Source organism: Pinus tabuliformis, chromosome J (assembly GCF_031772625.1).
Source record: "Pinus tabuliformis cultivar Carrire ecotype Pingquan chromosome J, CPIR1, whole genome shotgun sequence".
NCBI lineage: Eukaryota > Viridiplantae > Streptophyta > Pinopsida > Pinales > Pinaceae > Pinus > Pinus tabuliformis.
The window spans coordinates 1,512,772,311-1,512,793,290 of NC_142295.1; the positions used below are offsets into that span (position 1 = coordinate 1,512,772,311).

General features: G+C 36.9%; 1 pseudogene across 1 annotated transcript; it reads right to left on the reverse strand.

Annotated features, from left to right (window-relative positions):
• Positions 1 to 13,494: 13,494 nt before the first annotated feature.
• Positions 13,495 to 16,204, reverse strand: LOC149233218 (cytochrome P450 71AU50-like; annotated as a pseudogene). The gene is made up of 2 exons (XR_016247604.1): positions 15,384 to 16,204; positions 13,495 to 14,168 (listed from the first exon to the last, which is right to left on the reverse strand). The product of XR_016247604.1 is annotated as a cytochrome P450 71AU50-like (transcript).
• Between the last annotated feature and the right edge of the window lie 4,776 nt (positions 16,205 to 20,980).

Here is a 20,980-nt window from a genome sequence, read left to right on the forward strand (position 1 = left end):
ATTTATTATAAGGATTAATTTAGATATATTTATTGATGAATAAATTTAGATCGAAAAAGAATAATGATTAACATATAAATGTTTTGGTATATGGAGATCATTTGAAGCTCACTGATATCTAGTATTTTATTTTTTACCTTACATTTGAGTTTTACGATTTTGTCATTCATATTATTAAATTTTATTTACATGTTTTCTCATTTTTTATTTTTCATTTTTTAAAATTATCTTAAATAGACATAAATGGTTAATATTGAAAATAAAACTAGCATAGATCCATCTTAAATACTAATTTAATATGAGTTAAAGGGAATCCAATTTCTTTGAGTACAATTATTTTATAAATTTTTATTATTATTATTATTAAATTTTAACTTACACGAACAAAATTTGAAATTTGATAATTATCGCCAACTCAAACCAGAAACATAATCCATCGTGAAACTATCATGGGAACCAAAAGATATGCGTTTTGTCTCATATAATTCTTCGATCACGTTCCATTATTTGTTCCTGGCTGCATGGGAAATAACTTAGGGATTGAAAGTGTGATTTTGACTTCTATCAACTTGCAAAATTTTCCATAATTTTTACCAAGCTTTATGAAAATATTATTTTCAATGAAAATCGTATAAAGAAAGAAAATTAAATTTTAATATTTAAAATTCAAAATTAATGAAATGACCATTAATTTTTTTTGTTGAAAGGGGATTGATAAAATATCCTTTTACGCCTGCTTTGCTATTAATCAAATTTACAATCATTTTGACATAAATAAGGAAAGTAAAATATGATTTTTATTTTTTAATTTAATTTAATGTAAAATATTTAAATCATATTTTTAAAGGGATATTGAAATTTGAGATTTTAATTAAAAATTTATATATGTATATATCTTCTTAATTTAAATCATAGGATTTGCTATGTAGTCAACAAAAATATATAACTCTAATAAAGATATCTATATTTTCGCATTGGAAATTGAATTATATTTTTTTATTAGAAATTGAATTATATTTTTCATATATATATGTTGTTGAAGTAAGAGTCGTTTTTTCTATTCACTTGTAGTTAAAAAATAGTTTACATAGAATATAACCAACTCAAAGTTGAAGAGGATCTAAGAGTTAACTAGCTCCCTGAACTTTGGGTATTGAGCCAACAGCTCGAAAACTGGGTCAAGGGCCCACAAAACAAAACAAACCGCCTAAACCGTTCGATCCATCTTCCGAGAATTGATGGATGGGGATCTCTAACAAAACGAAAACAAGTAAACTCAAAAAGTCTTCAAGCGGACCCGACGATGAAATAGAGACCGCAGTGAAAAGAATTCAGGTCTACTATGGGGATAATCATCGAGCAAGTTGTCAGCCCTAATTCCACTGATCCCAACCTTGAGGAGAAATGAGCGAGGAAGATATCTCGGGCCCTCCAACTTGCACAATGAACCTCAGCCATTGATCTGCTTCTACTAGATCCAGCGACTATAAAGAATATTGGGCTGACAAGAAGTATGAGGAATACCTGCTCGATAAGGGCGATATTCTCTCTCCTCCCTGAGCCACGTGTTGAATGCTATTTAGCATCGGGCACAATCCTATTAAACTGCTTAGGGTAATTAGGGCGCCCGAAAACCACTTTAACTATAGCAAAACTCTTTTTGCCGTGGTTTCGCTTCATGCTCTTCCATTTGCTCTGATTTTTGGGTCTTCTTCTTGACGAACCCTTATCATCCATCTACTTGATTTTCAATTGGCTGCTTCTCCTTCCTGCACTGATAGTGCTCCCTGTCTGCGTTTTCCAAAGTGTAGCAATCCTCACATAGTTTCCCTAAGGGAATCGACTCCCATGAACTCTTGTTGTCTCTTATATAGAGCACCCCTTCATTTGCCAGCCGATTCACCAATATATTCTGCGAACATGAACAAATCTAAGAGTTCTAAGGAATCTTAGGTGAGATTGAATGCAATGATAGACCTACAGAAGTCTCCAGTGGTTTGAAACTTTATCTGGTGTTGTGCCAGTGCTTATCTTTTTGACCGAATTAATTGTTAATTCAAAGTCTGCCTCTATGATTGTGTTCTGTAAATTGGAATCAATCAGAATTTCTAAGCATTGCTCCATGACCATGAGTTCCACCATATTGTTGGTGGAATTCCCCAAATGATTATGAAATATGACTTTTATGTTACCATTTTCATCCCTTATGACTCCTTCGTAACCAGCATCCCCAGGGTTCCCTTTTGAGGCTCCATCTATATTGAATTTCAAAAAGCCATGGGGAGGGGGTTGCCAGAAAGGCTTTCCCTCTGTAGTCAGTCTTGCGGTCTTGTTCATGCCTTAAGGGGCAAGGAGCTGGAGCCCCAACAATCCTAGAATGTGAGCATCCTGGTGACAAGGGGGTTTCTCGGGGGGATGCTTTAGCATTAACAGTTTCTTTGACTTGCTTTAAGATTTGCATAATGATGCTTTGGGTTGTGCCAGATTTATCCTTGAAAATATCGTTGTTACGCTCTTTCCAAACATCCCAGATCAAAAATCCTAGAATCAGAGTCCAGGCTGTGTTGACTGTCTCATAATCTGAGAAGTATTTTCTCCAATTCTTTAATCAGCTCCCATGCTGCAAGCAGTAATCATTTCGAATCTGAACCTTGTCGCTCTTTCCTCGTCGACAGGCAGGAGGCACACCAGCCAGCAGCGAGCGTTCGCTAAGCGTGATTCCACTGTGTTTGCACTTAACTGGGTGGACGGTTCACTGGGAGAGAACTTCGATTCGCCCGGCCAGCAGGCGGCGTGCTTATCTTGTGTGACAACACTATGGAGTGAGCGGCTCTTCTAGGCGGGCGGCTGTGTGACAACACTATGGAGGGAGGGATAAAGTGACGCTTTCGTGTAACATGCTATGGTCTCAACGCCCTTACGAGGTAGTGATGAGTCTCACGCGCTCTCGGATAAGCCAGCCCTCTTTCCAGCTAGTAGGATTGGCCGATTTCCAGTGATGTCATTTTCGTTCCTGTCAGTTCGTCTGAATATTGAGGCCACCGAGTTCCATAAGGTGGAGGTGAATGAGAAAAGGTTGAGAAGGTGATCCATAGTTTCTTCCTGCAGACCACATAACTGGCACCTTGATGGGCCGACAAAACCTTTCTTTTTAAGATTTTCCCAAGTCAGAATCTTCTTCTGTTGTACCAGCCACATGAACATTTTGATCTTAATCCAGTGTGGTTTCTTCCATAGTTCCTTTCATATCTTATTAGGGCTTGGATAGTTAAGTCCGGTGGCAATTCTTTTGGCTTCTTTGAGGTTAAAGTTGCCCTCACTGTTTCACCCCCATCTTAGTTGGTCATTTGAGGTTGAAACCAAAATTTTCCTCTTTTCGAGGATCGCTTCAAGAACTTCAGCTTGGGCCTTCAAAGGGGTCCCTTCATTGTACACTGGTACCTTCCATATTCTCCATTTACCATTGTCCCTTGTCTGATCCCAAAAGTCACTTACCCTTTTCAGTCCTTTATTGATGGTATCCTATTTGATAATGTCTAGTCCTTCTCTACATAGGTTAGGTTCCTGCTACCAGTTATCCTCCCAAAACCAGGCTAGATTCCCACTTCTGATTTCTCAAAAACTATGATTCTGAACTAAGGCTTTGTTCTCCCAGGCATTGTTCCAAATGTGGGAGCCCTTGATGTGTCCTATCATTCAAATGTGGTCCCTTTCTTGCCAGCCCTTTGCATATTTCTGTTTCTAGAGCTTAGCCTAGGGGTTTCTCATTTCCTTTATCCATATCCACCAAATTTGTGCCCCCAAAACTTTGCTTAGAGTATCCAAGTCATGGAGAGCCAAACCACCATGGGTTTTGGGTTTGCATAGCTTTTCCCAAGCTACTAGAGCCCATCTCCTTTTCTCTTCCCTTTTACCCCAAAGAAAATCTCTTTGGATGTTCTTGACTTGATGAGTAACTAATTTTGGGACCGGGAGAGCTGAGAACATGAAAATTGGAATGGTTTGCAGGAAAACCTTTGTAAGAACTAACCTACTTGCTAAATTCAAAGATCTTCTTGTCCATTTACTGACTTTGTCCTTCAATTTATTAGTCATTGGCTCCCAAACTTCCTTACTCAGAGGTTTGTCAGTGAGAGGTATTCCTAGATATTTGGAGGGAAGATGATCTCTTTGAAAGCCTAGAATTCTTGAGAGATTTCTCTGAATAGAAATGTTAGTATTGAAAAAGAAAACTTTATATTTGTGTGGCTTACCTCTATGCCAACATCCATGGCAAAATCGTGCAGGATTTGTTTGAAAGCTTTGGCTTCCTTGACTGTGGGTGTGCCTTGTAGCATGGTTTCATCCACAAATTGTTGATGAGTCAATGTGTCCCCATTCTGAGTTAGTTTGAGTCCCTGCATTCTTCCTTCCGCCTTCTCTAAATTGATCACTTTGCCTAATCCTTCCATCATGAGAATGAAGAGGAAAGGGGAAAGTGGATCTCCTTGCCTGAGACCTCTTGAAGGCCAAAAGGTTCTGGATGGAGAGCAATTAAGAAGGATTGAACAGTCTGTTGTGGTAACCAGGGCCATGACCCATCTTATCCAGTTGTGATGAAAGCGATACGCTTTTAGAACCTCTCTAATGTAAGACCATATAAGATTATCATAAGCTTTCGCTACATCAAGCTGTATGATCATGCCCACTTGCTTATTATTCTTGAGAGAATGAACCACTTTGTAAGCTTGAATGATATTTTTGAGAATTTGTCTACCTTCCACATATCCAGTCTGCTCCTTTGACATGAGCGTTGGAAGAAGGGGTTTAAGTCTGTTAGTAATAATTTTAGAAATGATTTTGTACACCACATTGTATAGACCTATGGGTCTAAATCTGTCTGGTGTCATGGCTTTAGGGATTAAGGCTATGAAGGATGCATTAGGTGCTCTTAGAACTGTTCTTGATTTTCTCAAATCCTCCACCATATCAAGAATATCATGTTTGACTATTTCCCAACATGTTTTGAAGAAGTCTACATTGAAACCATCTAGGCCTAGGGCTTTCCCATTGTGCATCTCTTTGATTAATTCAGTAACCTCCTCTTCAGTCACTGGCCTATTAAGATTATAATTATCTTCCCTGGTTACCAGTTTTGGAATATGCTGAGTGAAGCTATTAATAAATTGAGATATTTCTATGATAGTCTCCTCTGCTATGCTCTGAAAATGTTGTACCAGTACAGGCTCCATTTCTTTGTGAGTATTTAGTTCTTTCCCTTGAGGATCTATGAGTTTTGTGATCTGATTATGTGCCTTGTGTTCCATAGTAGACTTGTGAAAGAACCTTGTGTTTATTTCCCCTTTTTTAATCCATTGCACTCTTGATTTCTATCTCCAGAAGATTTCCTCCTGCTGGCATCTGTCGTCCCATTCTTGTTGAAGAGAGTTAGTTTGCATTTTCCTTTCCTCTGTGAAGCCTTCTGTGATGAGACTTTGGTTAGTTTCCTGCAATTTCTTTTCCACTTCTCTTTTGGCTTTAAAAATGTTTCCAAACTCATTTTTGTTCCATTCTTTAAACCTTATCTTGATGAGTTTGAGTTTCTGTTGCAGGAGGAACATTTTTGTGCCTTGTATGGGCATGTCTTCCACCCACCATTTCCTAATGTTAGTGATGAAGTCAGGGTGAGTAAGCCAGACATTTTCAAACCTGAAAGGTCTGTTCCTCAGAGTGCCAATACATGAAGCTTCTAGTTGAATAGGCCAGTGGTCCGAGCCTCTGAAAGGGAGGATAAAAGCAGTTAGGACACGGCCATTGAGAAGGAGGTCCTCCAAGATAATGAACCTGTCTAGTTTCGAGGCAACTTGAGAAGCTTCTCATCTCTTATTGTTCCATGTGAAGGTGCCATTTATTGTTTCCATGTCTACCAGCCTCATGTTGATTAGGAAGTTCTGGAAGGCAATGGAGTCTCTTCCTAGTGTTTTGGTCCCTCCTTTTTTTTCCATGAGAGATCTAATCATATTGAAGTCCCCTCCCAGAATAGCTCCTCCATTGAGGTGAGGAGACTGAGTTTGTCTTCAAGTTTTTGAGGACCATAGACGCTTGTGATCATCTAACATTCCTTGTCCCCCAAAGGTTGGATAACCATTGAAAGATGGTTCCTAGATGCCTCAGCATCCAGGATACCATATTTCTGAGGATTCCAAAGAGTGAGAATTCCTCCTGTTGTATTATTTGCTTTGACTTCCAAGTACTCATATTTAATAAGGCATTTGTTATGAATTTCTCTGATTTTGTCTATTTAGCATTTTGTTTCATGTATAAACACCATATATGCTTTTCCTTCTTTTATTCTATTACTGAGATTTCTTTGTTTCCTTTTACTTCCTAGTCCCCTCATGTTCCAGGTTATGAGCTTCATAATGATGGGTTTGTAAAAGAGTAACTGGTAAGATCTTTCATCTTGCCTGAATTAATCATGAGTTTCCCACACTCCGTCAGCAGTTCGTTCCCTCTCTTCCTTCCTCTTTTCTTGCTTGGGTTCTTGGTGGAGTGTCCTAATGTTACCTCCATAGATTTAACCCCTCTGTTCTCCTGGTTGTCGTGATTCCTTTTGACTCCAACAGCCTTAGTTTGAGATCTTCAGAGAAATAGTTGTTGTACTCTATCAAACTCCTCTTGTGGTAGAGAGTCAATCCCTTTGTTGGTTCCTTGCTCTATAAACTTTTCTAGATCAATATTCTCCCTTTCAAGAATCTCTTGAAGGTCGTGGTCCTCCATGCCTCCTTCACTTGGGGTCATCTCATGGTCCCTGCCGAGTTCCATAGTGCTTGGTAGCTCCTCCTTTTGTTCATTGTTTCCATGTATTATTTCCATGTTATCCTCTTTTTCCTTCTCTGCATGATTGTCCTCCGGTTCCATGTCCATTCCATTCCCCCCTCCCCTTCTTCTTCTAAAATCTTGAAACTGTTATGACTTGGTGGCTTGTTCTCACTAGGTTTCTCTTGGTACTTTTTACCCCTTCCTTTCCCTCTTCCTCCCACTTTGGTGAAACCTTCAGGGTCTTTTCCTGTGTTGACTTTAAAATTGTCCTCCCTTTTTTTGAGTGAGCACTCTCTGAAGAGGTGCCCATGTTCATGACATTTACGGCATCTGAATGGGACATGTTCTTAGTCTACTGCCTATACCCATTCCTCATCATAATCCTCTAGGATGACTTCATCAGGGAGTGCTCCCGATAGGTCCATCTCTACATATATGTGGGTGAAGGAGTTATATTTACATCGGAGAGTCGCCTCTGATATCTTTATAAAATTCCCTAAGTTATTTCCTATAGCTTTTAAGGATTCAGGCAGCTAATAATCTAAAGGTAAGGAGTATACTATAATCCATACCAGGACTGAAGTGAACGTTTCTCGCTTTGGGACTAATTTCATCACCCATGGTCGCATGTAAAGGCCATCAGCAGCATAGAAGTAGGGTCCTCCTTCAAATACTCTGTCTTTGTCCTCTAGGTTAGTGAAAACCACTGTGAAAAAACCCTTGGACCCAAGATGCAGATTTATTTCTCCCTTTGGTTTCTAGTTGTTTCTTATCCAAGTGTACAGAGCCTTCTCCATAGGCCATATGCCCATAAAATTACATATGACCGCATATGTCACCATGTAATCTCTATGCACCTGTAGTACAGGGTCATTTAGGACCACCCAAGGTTTAATGTTTGTCTTGGGTTTACAGGGTCCCTTTGTAGATGTGTTCTCAGTTCTCTTACTATTGTTTCCTGATTCTGTTTCTCTCCTGACTTCCTTGTGGATCCCTTCCTGTTCATGGGATTTTCTTCTTTATGAATTTTGAGTGCTTGTTTTCTTTGTTTCTGCCTCCGTTGGTTTCCAGAAATTGTTTAGACTCACCTCCTTTCTTCTGTTTGATACCACATTACTATAGGAGGGAGTGGAGCTCCCCCTTCGTGCCCCTCCTTTGTTGCCAGCTTGCACCTGTCACTGCCTGTTCAAAATCCTAGCCTCCCACACCACCTTCCTTAGTATCTCAATGGAGTTACTTCAATTCTCGTTCCTCGTAGAATTAATTCATATGTGTATATATATATTTAATATGTCGATTAAAGAAAATTTCATATGTGTTTCATTTTCTTATTACAAATTGTACGGGGAGTATTAGAATTTTGGTAAAATGGAAATGGTTAAATGTTTTTTTATATTTAGATATTTTTAATTTGATTTTATCAATTTTATTTTAATAAATAATTTTAAAAAAATCTAAGAAGATTAACTATTCTTAGTTTTGTAAAAGATAATTCCTTAAATTGAAATTTTTATAAAAATTCATTAAAAAGAAAGCACGAATTCATTAGAGCATATAAATATTTAAGAGACAATTTAATTTAAATTTACCAAATTATTTCTTTAGTAATGATTTTTTTTTGCAAAATAAGTCATTTAACTTAGAAGTTTATAGAAAAAGAACATGCCAAATACGTCATTTAACTCAGAATTTTCAAATAAATGAATGAAAGAAAAACAATGAGTTTTCCATTTCAAAAACTACAAACTCAAAAGAAAAATAAATCTATTTAAAAATTTTAAAAGAAAAATATTTACAATGATGTAATTTTTTCTAATATATATTTGAAAAATCCATAAATAAAATAATGTTTTGGAATGTGACCATTTACATGTGTTTTTATATTTTCCCCTTAAATATTTTGTAGTGAATAAGAATTTTGACCTACAATAAATTCCAGAATAAAATATTGTAATGTACTTGACCCTTTCATTTTGCATTCAAGGAATGGGGAATATATATATTCTACTAACTAATTCAGTGCAGCTCCAGGTCCTCGACACACCTTGAAATTGCAATCCACAATTTCCTTTGAAATCTCAATCTTTTGGCTCGCATGTGACAACTTTGGGACGCTCAGTGTGTCTTGAACTCTCAAGTTGAGGTTCCCCCCAAAATTTGACCTTTCGGTTCACAGACCACTACTCTACAGTGATGACCTTCATTCCCATCAATGACCTGCCATGTTGGTGTGGGTCTGACCACCGATTCTCGATCCATCTTGTTACCCCGCCGCTTTCGATATTGTTTTCTGCAATAGTTAAGGACTTCCAATATTTCGGCTACCACACAACCATCCACACACTTTCCACTAGTGCCCCTATCAGCTCCACAACCCTGACGCCCTTATGATAATACTTATGGGTTAACGGCCCCAACTGATAGAGAATAGCTCCGTCGACCAGTGCACTTTCAACTGAAAATCCCTACTACTTGCGGTTCTCGGGACCTTCATCCATCCGTATTTATGAGGTTTTTGACCTTTGGGGTCTCACCATCGCTTGGGTGACATCATGTCAACATCATCCACACTGTGTTGTTCTGCAAGAGGTCCACGTGTCACTCGTATGTGGCTCCTTTGTGTACCAAAAACTCCCAAAATGCTTGCGACATGTCCTTTATGATGTCATCTCCACCTGACGATAAGTCTCCATTTGCCTGGTTTAAGGAAAGTGAGGGATTCCTCGGTGACTAGGTTGAAACTTGGTTTTACTTAGTAATCGGGAACCCTTGAACCCAGAGCCACTTAAGAAATCCATCTCACAACACTCCGAGGTTTCGACCTTTTGGGCTTCCGGGGTGGCCACCTCTGGTAGCTTCCCCACCTAATGGATTCGAGTGAAGGAAGAAGTTTCCATCACCATCTCTCGATATACCTTTGGTGCCCTTTACTGTCAAGTCCCCGACTTCAAATTAAATTATATTTTGGGCATTGGCTCTACATATTTTTTGCCTCGTCATTCCGACCAATCACATGAGGGGGAATATGGTTCCACCAATCGGAACCCTCCCTTGACTAGGGTTTTTACTGAGACAAGGATAAGGTTAGCTCACACTTTTCCTATAAGTTCATGGCCTCACTCCTCTACACCACAACAAGGCCTTCCTCCTCATTCCTGTCATAAATCGGTTGAGGGAACTCGACTCTACATCACGTAGTGTCTTAGACAGAGAGATCCACAACATCCTCGGCTACCCTCTCTACCGCCACACATGCTTCCTTGAGTCAGTCTTGCTGAAAATGGCTCTACTTTACGAATATGGTGGACTCCGAGATGTGATTCATGGTTTCATGATGATGTCATTGGTTTCTTAGGGTTGTCTATGACATTATGCCTCTTCAGATTGGGTGATAGATTCTCCATTGGGTACTTGGCCAGCAATTCTTCCCTTCCCACTGGGAGGGAATGCTACCCAAGGCAGCGTAGGTGCTCCTACATCACTTACCTACCACAGAATTGGTGTGTAGTCTTGAGAGGTTCCTACCTCTCCTACCACACGCCAACGATAGTGGACCTTGTGTCAAGCCTACAATAAGTTCCATGGAGCTTTCGGGTGCCTCAGCAACCACCCAATGATGCCAACAATAGGTATCCAACCTGCTGAAAATGCCAGGCTAAAGGACATTCAAGGAAATCTGGCGGCTCAATTGGTTCCAGGGGAAAACTCTTCTTGTCATTAATGCATTGCTTGCCATGCGACACAAGAACTTGTAACTAGACAAAAAATGACATATAAGTGAATACAAGCCCTAGCATGTAGAGGGTCTTCCATGTAATCCATATATTGATAAAAGGGGTCTCAGAACCCACTATTTTTCAAATTTTAATCCAAGCTCTCATAGCTTGGTCGTGACATGTAAAGATTTATGTTTCTTCCTTAATAAGTTATGTATGTGCTACTTTCCACACTACTAAACATGTATGTAGGTCCAGGCTCAGCTCAGCATTGTGGCTTAGCATTTGTTATCATGTAGTTTTTTATGCCTATTATGCAGCAGATGTTCTGTGACCATCATCCGCAATCATTTCATGCATTCTTTCTTTCATCGTTCACACACACATGCATCTATATGATCAACACATATATGTATATACATATCAATAACATATCCACAAGGAAAATGTACCACATATGCAAGCATAAAAAACATAGTGTAGTCCCTGAATCCAGAACCATAATCTATAATACTTCGACATGATTCATTAGAAGATAAACGACATACACATATACTTATCTTTGAACTTGATGGGTAGCTTAGTCTAGGACAAGGACTCTCCACCCAACCGTAGACAGTTGCAACCACACTTACTTGCAGTTGTCACCCCCAAGCCAGATTCTAGAGTGTGGGGGTTGCTTGCTTCTAGGACTAAGACATCAACTGCCACTGAATCAAGGACCCCACAGGACTTCCTTACTCAATCCCACTAACTGATAAATACTTGCTTGGTTGACACCAGGAGTCCATAGGTTCCCAACCTCAGTCCCAATTGCACACATAGTGATTCTCTCCCTTCTAAGGAGTCCAAAATCCATTGCTCGATCAGGGCGGTAGCCACAAGTATTCACTCTAGTCTTCCTCTACTACTACTCTAGGATGGTCTCTTCCAAAGTTGTTAAAGGGCACAACAGTCTTCTATCTCCACCCACAACCTCTAGGGGACTCAATTTGTTACAAGGCTCTAAAGATTCCATCCCAACCCATAGTCTCGAGAGGCCTAAGCTGTTATAGGGATCCAAAGACCTTTGTCTCAACTCATAGCCTCTAGGGACCCAAGTTGTTATCGGGATTTAGGGATCCTATCTCAACCGACTGTCTCCAAGGACCCTAAGTTGTTACAAGGCTCAAGAGACTAGATATTCAACCCACAACCTCTAGGGATCGAGAAGCAATCCCCTTCTCTTCTCTTCTCTTAAGCGCTACCTACTGGTAGCTCTTATTGATTCCTCTCCTCGCTACCACTCTTCATCTATCTTTGTATCTCCTCCTTTTATCCCTTCTAAATGTGTCCCTTCCATCCTTGTTTCTAGCTTTTCTTGGCCTCTCCCTTAACCATCATTACTTTATAGAAATATTTGTTGGAACAAATAACTTCTCTTATGAATTACTTTTTTCATAAGAGGCAGGTACTAAGAAGCAATGTTGCATATTACACTTGTTCATGAATGGAATAATTATCCACAAATGTAGGTAGTTGGATAACCTATTTCTTTAGATTGGGCCATTAACCTATTCTTTTAAGTTAAGATATTATAAAATAAAATAACTAATGTTGTCATATGTTGGTAAGTACATATTTGAATGAAATTAAAAAAAAATTAATCATAAAAGCTAATTAAATTATGAATTTATTTTAAATTAGTATTAATTATAAAAATATTAATATAAGTTAAAGATATAAATATTTTAAAAAACATGCAACAAACTCATTAATCATCGAAACTTACAAACACTTTATTAAGGGGATTTTTAATTTGTAAATATATTTTTGTTACAATACCATATAGATTATCAATACCACATGCCCCAAAAATAATAACTCACATCATATGAAATTTATTTATATAACAATTTTTTAAATAATGAATTAAATTAAAAAAATAAAAAGACATAAATATTTGGAAATAAATCTCAAGGATTGATTTGTATATACTATTATACATATTTTAGAATATTCGATCATATGTATATATATATTCAAAACAAAATTTCACAAAGAAACAAAATAAAAATATTTACAATATAAATATAAATAATTGTAAATAATTATTTATATATTTTCAGTTTAATTTGTTCAAAATATAGCAAAATTTTGTTAGAATTATAAATTCAATATATGAATTCTACACAATTTAAATACTTCATATTTTTTTATGATATTTGAATCTGTTTATGTATTTTAAAAAATCTATTTATATATTATAAAATATTTTATTTAAATTAAAAATTATTTTACCAAATTCTAATCCGAAACTATATCAATGAAAATAGTTAAATCTCATTGAGCCAAGAGAATTATTCTACAACCCATGTGTAATCTTGTCATTCCTCATCCAAATTGAATTGAAATTTTACTCATATCAACTAAAATAAAAATTATAAAAAAATCTAAAAATTAAATAACTATAAAAAAACATTTAAATAATATCTACTCATAAAAAAATAAAATTACAGAGCCCTCTAAACTCATATTAAATCCTTATTAAACCTACACCGATAAAAAAAAATAGCAAATAAGTACTTTGCAACGATTTATACTGTTCGCCACTACTTGTTCCTATTCAAGGATCTGATTACTTTGCAACTATTTCTTACTTTTCGCCACTACTTGTTCCTATTCAAGGATCTGATTCATGGTAAGATTTTAATTCAACAATATTCCGTGAGAATGTATTAGTGGCAATGAGGATATTATAAGATATCCTGTATAATGCTGATATCTCAGTGACTCGAAACTCAGTTACAGGTTTTTCAATTCTGGTCACAGCGAATTGGTCACAGAAATTCACAGCTTGAGAGCAGAAAACGAAAATTCATAACATGTACGTAATTAATAACTAAGCTATTAAACACTGTAATTAAGAAGTTTCTGCAAGACCAGGGCTTTATTTCAACAGCTTCTACGTGGTCTGTTGTTTTTATTTTACTCCCACACGACGTAATGTGAGCAGTTGGCAATACAAATATGATACGTACATAATTACACTGCTACGGCAAATCGAGTAGTTGGAACCGCAAATAGTTTGTGGGATCTAGGCATTGTAAATTCATACTTTTCAGTCATGTCCAGGTCGTTCACATCCATGCCCTCAGGAAGCTTCCAATTGAAACAGTGCACGAGTTGCGCCACCGCAAACTCGACGAGAAGAGTTCCCAGTTGCTGTCCTGGACATCCTCTCCTGCCTCCTCCGAACGGAAGCCACTCAAAGTTCTGAATTCTAGAATCTATGGAACCAGCTTCCATAAATCTCTCTGGATTGAAAGTATCTGCATCCTCCCCCCATGACTCAGGGTTCGTTGCAATCTGCCAAAGGTTCACCAGAAGGCGAGTTCCCTTGGGGATTTGATAACCCAATATAGTGCAGTCCTCCACAGAAGCGTGGGGAACCCCAAACGGCCCCGCTGGATGGAGTCTAAGCGTTTATTTCAACACAGCTTGTAAGTAAACGAGACTAGGCAGGTCAGACTCGCTTACCATGCGATCGAATCCAACTACACGTTCCAACTCGCCCTGAAGCTTCTTCATCACTGGTGGGTTCTTCAGTAGTTCGACCATTGTCCAGTCTAAGCTTGTAGAAGACGTGTCCGTGCCAGCGGCCAACATATCCTTTCACCATTGTAAACATAAGTTCGGGGTCACAATTATTGAATTATCGGAAACCATTGGAATAATTGATGAAATAATATATCCAAAATCAACATACTTTAGAATGAAGGTTTCTTTGTGATTAGGATTCATTTGAAATTTATTTTCTTGGCCATCTATATATATTCCCTGTGTGATTCCTAAGAATGATTCCTAAGAATGAAGGAAGAGTTAGCACATAGTTCTGCTCAATATATTGAAATTAGTATTTTAGTTGAAAACTTTTTTTCCCAACATTCTGAACCCTGAACTTTAAGTGTGATTCATTTTCCAGATAAAATGATTAATAATGAATAGCATTAGATGGTTTGAGAAATAGATAAAATAATCTTAATATGATAAACATTCTGAACCTCGAACTTTAAGTGTGATTCATTTTCCAGATAAAATGATTAATAATGAATCGTATTAGATGGTTTGAGAAATTGACAAAGTAATCTCAATATGATAGATTAGGGAGAAAATTTTCAAATTAACATACTTATCATAACAATTTTAATATTATTTTTCCTGAATCTATTACAATGAAATTATTTTTGTCAAAAAAACTATCTAGTATGGTTTATTTTTGGAACATTGGCAAAATAATCTAGATCAGGAAAAGAATTTCATACTAACATATTTACTAGAATAACCACTTTAATATTATCTTTAACAACTTTAATATTATCTTTTCTAAATCTATCACACTAAAATGATGAATCACATTGAATGGTTTGAAACATGGGCAAAATAATCTGGTTGGGGAAAAAATTTCAAATCAACAGATTTACTAAAATAACATTTTTAATATTATCTTTTAACACAGAAAATTATTTTATCCATACTTTAAACCAACTAATATATTTATCTTTGAAATAAAATAACCAACCATAATAAATCTAGATCATGAAGAAGAATTTCAAACCAACATACTACCACACTAACAACTTTAATATCATCCCTTCCCATCCATTACATTGAAATTATTTTTGCCAATATTTTTTTGACATTTCTAACTACCTATTATTATGGTTCATCTCCAATAATATTTATCTTACCCATAAAATGATAAATCACACTATATGGTTCCAAACATCAATTATTTTTGCCAAAAAAGGAAAAGTAAAATATAACCTAACCTCAATGTGATGAATGAATCTGGGAGAAGATGAATTTCAAGCCAAACATACTTACCAGAAGAACGGCTTTAATATTATCTCGTGAAGGTTGGAACTCTGCATTTTTATCGACAGAGGCTGCAATTAAAACATCCACAAGATCTCGTGGAGCGTTGGCGTCATTCTGCGCAGCGTGATCATCAATTACTTTCTCTAAGAAATCGTCCTGCGACTTCCTTACTTTCTTGAAGCGACGGCTGAAGCCTTGGAGATCCATCCAGGCCAAGTATGGTATGTAGTCTCCGATGTTAAAAGAACCAGACAATGCAACAATTTCTTTCACCATTGATACAAACCCTATGTTGCCAATTATGTCCTGGTCACTATATTTTCTACCGAAGGCCATCCTGCACATTATGTCAGTCACCAGACCCGACACCATCTCAGTAATGTTTACAGGCTGATGAACTGAATTCAGAAGAGAGCGAATCATGTCGGAGACTTCCTCTTCTCTTATGTAGCGGAAGTATTCTATGCGCTTAGAGTGAGCACCTGTAAAACACAGACCTTGCGCATCTGCCTCCAGTAAGGCCCTAACGGAGCAAAGACCACATCCGACGAATTATAGGTCAAGTATTTTGCAGCGGCGTATGGAGACCTGCTGGCGAAAATGCGGTCATTGGTCTTGAGAAACTCCTTGGCCATATCTGGAGAGGAGACGACCAAGGTGAGGGCGGAGCCGAGGCGGAGAGACATGAGAGGCCCGTATTTCTTAGATAGCGCCGCCAGAGCGCGGTGGGGAAGGTCTCCCAGCAGGTGAAGGTTGCCGATGATGGGCAACGGAAACGGCCCCGGAGGCAGCCTCCCCTTAGGCATGCTACCAGATTTTCCATTCCTCCCCCTCAAAAGGAAACTCCATGCCGCCACTGTCAATACAAAGATAAAAGCACTGAGTAGTTTAATATCAAAGTAATTACCTACATTCCACGAAACTAGGAACTGGTGAAAACCCAACTCCATCGCCATGATCAATCTCAGCCGCGCACGCTCACTACTTCCAACACAATGAACTACTGGACATATTTTTCTGTAGAGTGGTGGAAATACTTATAGGCTGGTCGAACATGCATAAACGTCAGGTAACTGAATTCTGGTCTCATTACTTACAGGATGGGGGTATGGTCATAGTCAACACACGTGAAATTATGGTCCAGTTGGGGCCTGGAAATCACCTTCCACGATTCTCTCTGCACGCGAGCTAGACTTTGGGCCTCCATTAATCCTGCCACTGGTCTCTCTGCATGTCTTGAAAAGGTTGCAAATATCTGCGCAGAATCATATCTCAACCTTCACGAAATATGGAAATCACAATATTTTTTTTTTGGAAATCAGAACTAAGATTATCACTATTACAGCTATAATTATTTCAAAAGTGTCATACTTACCCGATTGAAGGAACAAATCACCCCAAACCACTTAAACAAACTGTGTCACTATTACATATTATATAATATAATTATTTCACAAATGCCATATTCTTTGACTTACTGAACTAAAGAGAAACTAATGATCACCAAACTACTCAACCAAATTGTCCTCTGACAAAAAAAAAAAAAAAAACATAAATTTACATAAAAACATCTGAATTAATGTTCTTAAAATAATAATTATCATGGAAATTTTGCCATTCTCTAAATTACAAAACATATCGAGGGTGTTGAACTATTTCTTCTCTTCTAGAACTTGGATTTTTTCGTTCAAAGTCTTTTCGAAACCTCGAGCGTGAAGGCTGAGAAAGTAACAGCGCCCCGCATACAAATTCTTATCTAAAAAAAATTTCTACCCAGAATCATATCACAACCTTTACGAAATATGGAAATCACGATTTCCTATTTTAATGGAAATCAGAATTAAAATAATTGGTGATTTTTAAAGATAAATTATAAATAATTTTTAAAGATATATTAAAATTATTATATCAGAGATAACTATTTTAAGAATCTTATACACTTAAACTCATTATATATAATTATTTCAAAAATGTCATATTTGAACTTAGACTATCCTCACCGCATCAAACAGATCATCGCCATGCCATTTAGACAAACTACATCACTATCATTATTATATCGGATATAACTATTTTAGAAGTGTCATATACTTGAACCTGCTCAATTAAAGAAATAAATTGTTACCAAATTAGTTAGATAAACTTTCCTTTTAAGAAAAGTACAAATTAATATAAAACATCTTATATTTATTTTATCATATCAGAATTAATGTTTTTTTAAGCAATAAGTATTTTTTGGTTCAAGAGTACACTACTACACAATGGGTGTTTAAAAAATAATATTTGAGACAATGTTTAGGTAAATTGTCTTAACTTGAGACAAAGTGTATTGTCTTAAATATTGTCTTTAAGCGGGCAAATTAGTCATAACAATTTGTTTCTATAAAGACAATATATAACACAAATATTATTGTCTCTTAGAGACAATTTCATTTTTGTCTCTCCACAAACAATAGTTGGGATTAAAGACAATATGTCTTTATAGAGACAATAAGTCTTTAATGCTAGTTATTGTCTCTCTAGAGATAATAAAAAAATTATATTTAAGAGCAATATAATATCACTTTTGTCTCTTTAGAAACAGTATAAAACAATGAATCTAGAAAAATATCTCACCATTGAAATAAATCAATATAAAAAATATGTAATTTAAAAATCAAATACAATATCATTCATTAATTCAAATTAGGGCATAGTGGGTTCGAACCACCACCCTCCTTACAAGGCAGGTGCTCTTCCATTAAGTTAGCATCATTTAAATAATTATGTGAGGAGTTATAGCAATCATTGAAATTGAATATGTAGGCATTGATTTAAAAAAATGCTCAACACATAATGGCACAACTTTTATAAAATCTATAATCATGCAACACCTATTTTTAACTTAATAAAAAATAACTCAATCAGTTAGTTAAATTTCACATCCTTGTAGAATGACCCACACAACAAGATAATCAATCACAATAATCTACAAACAATTTAATCTAGTCCTACAAAGAAAAGTAACTAGAATTAGCACAAGCTTGTTTGCCACAACAATTAACTTTCACATTGCTTTTTGCATTAGAATTTGTCAATAAATAAATACAAAAAAGGGTCGGGAAAAGGCTTCAAATGGCTTCATTGACACCATTACCACTTGGTTTGATTGATTACAACAAAATGAATGGTTCTTTTAACCCATTTGAACTCACTCATGTCTATATGAAAACCTCATTTAGAAAATTGAATGGTTCCTTTAGCCCAAGCTACGCTCCTCCCTACTCTATCTATATGAAAACCTCGATTTTGTTATTTGTCAACTGATTTTAATACAAAAATGAAAATAGTGAAAAGTCTTGTACATGATCTTAGATCCAAATTAATATAATTAAATGCATCAGACGAAATATTAATTTCATCTTAATTAATTAATATTTACAGGAACACTTACAGAGGAAAATCTAAACAGTGTAGCAACATGGAACTGAAAAAATGGGAGTTTATATATCTTTTTGTTGAAAATAGCAAGAAGAAATGATAAAAATAGAATCCTAAAATTCCAATTTTAATTTGTCCTTGAATTAAAATTGTGAATTAAGTTTGAATTTAGTCTCACCAACTGCTTGGAAATTAATTAATTAATTCATTATGGATTAATTAGTTGGAGAAATTCAAGTTAGAAGTCTTTGTGAAGTCATGCAACAGTTATCCCTTAAATTAAGGAGATTATCCCTTAATTAAGGAGATAAGATTGTGTTGTATTTGAGTTGTAATTAGTTAGCTCAGTTTACTAAGTTAAGTCTAGTTAAATTAGTTCCAAACTGTTTGAGGAACTAATTGTGAGTTCAGTCAGTTAATGCATGCATGCATCCAACTAGTGTACTCCAGGTAACTGAAGATTCTCTCATCAGAAACTCATGCATGTCGATTCAGAGAAAGACCCAGTTGAGCTAAATCTCAAGGACAAGTTACTATTAGTTGCATGAGTTTTCCTATAAAGGAAACTCATCCATGCAGAAGGAATAAGGTTCCTTGAGGATTGCGCAGTTTTATAGGGTGTGAGATCAGTGTGAGTGATCAGTGTTACACTCGGTAACAGTTGGATCACCCAGGAGAAATAGTGCAAGGAAATAGGAGCTTGGAGGGCAGAGGAGAAGGCTTGTGAGAAGCTTTGGTTGCCTGTGAGCATCCAGGAGGATTGTACTGAGAGCTGGCTAGCTGCGAGAGCTAAATCTTTGTGTAATCTTGATGTATTTCCACCTTTTATGATAATACAGATAGCAGGGTTTTTAGCTGAGGCTTTCCCTTGAGTATTCTTCTGTGTTTCATGTGTATTGATTCTTCTTCTTCTGGCTATATGTGTTCAACTCGATCTTGCTCAATATTTAAGCTTCCGCAAGGCAAATTGATAGTAGAAGTAGATTATAGTATTTTGCTTTGGTATATTGCATTATCAGGTTAATCTACAGTTAGATTTTCTATATGGTCTCGAAGCAAGATTTGTATAAAATTTGTAGAATTTCTACATGGTATCAGAGCTAGCTAATCTATAGAGAAATTTCTACATGGTATCGGAGCCAAGTTTATCAAAGCAAAGGTTATCAGAGTTGTGAACAGTATATGGAGAAGAGCATTCGAAGTTTGAAGTTTGGGATCGCAGGTACAAATCGAATTCATCTCATACTTCAGGTTGGTCAATGGCATTCTACGGCTTGAGACTCGAGTATGCCTTGAAAGGCAGCTCATATTACATAGCATGGAAGGATAGAATGGAAGCGGTATTAGAAGACAATGGTTTGAAGGATTTCATTGATCAAGAAATCCCCAAGCTAGCTGCAGGGAATGCATAAGAATTGGTTGAATGGAAGAAGTGTGTGGCAAAGGCGAGATGGATTCTTCTGGAGGGAGTTCGAGACCATATTGTCTTGAGTCTCCATGGGAAGGAGACTCTTTTTTCAATGTGGAAGACATTGAAGGACCTCTATCAGAATAGTAGCGACTAGAGGAAACTGGCACTCAAGGATAAGCTTTGGAAAATCAAGATGGAGAAGGGTGATACTATTTCTACATATTTGAACAAGCTCACCACCTGCAGAGATGAGCTTGGTAGTGTGGGAATAACTACTATTGATGATGATATGGTGAGCCTTGCTCTCCTCGGTCTTCCAAAGTGCTAGAATAGCTACCAGGACTCATGAATGGAAGAGAGAAAATGTCGGATTGGGAATGACTGTGGTTGGATCTCATGCAGGAGGAGATCAGGAGGAGCACATGAGATGGTTCTTCATCCAAGGATGATGAAGAAAATCTGGCTTTAGCAAGTAAGACAAGGAAAGGGAAGGGGAAGGCGTCCCATTCCGAATCGAATTCTTCTCATGGAGGGAAGAAGGTTGACAAGTCTAAAGTGAGATGCTTTAATTGTCACGAGATGGGTCATTATGCAACTAATTGCCCATCGAAGAAGTCCAAGAAGGGATCCTCGGAAGGATCTAAAGGTGAGGCATTAGCCTATCAGTTCGAGATGGACTTCACCCTCATTACATGCATGGTGTCATCAATGATGGGTTGTGGTTGGTTTCTTGATAGTGAAGCCTCATTCCACATGACCGCTGATTAAATTT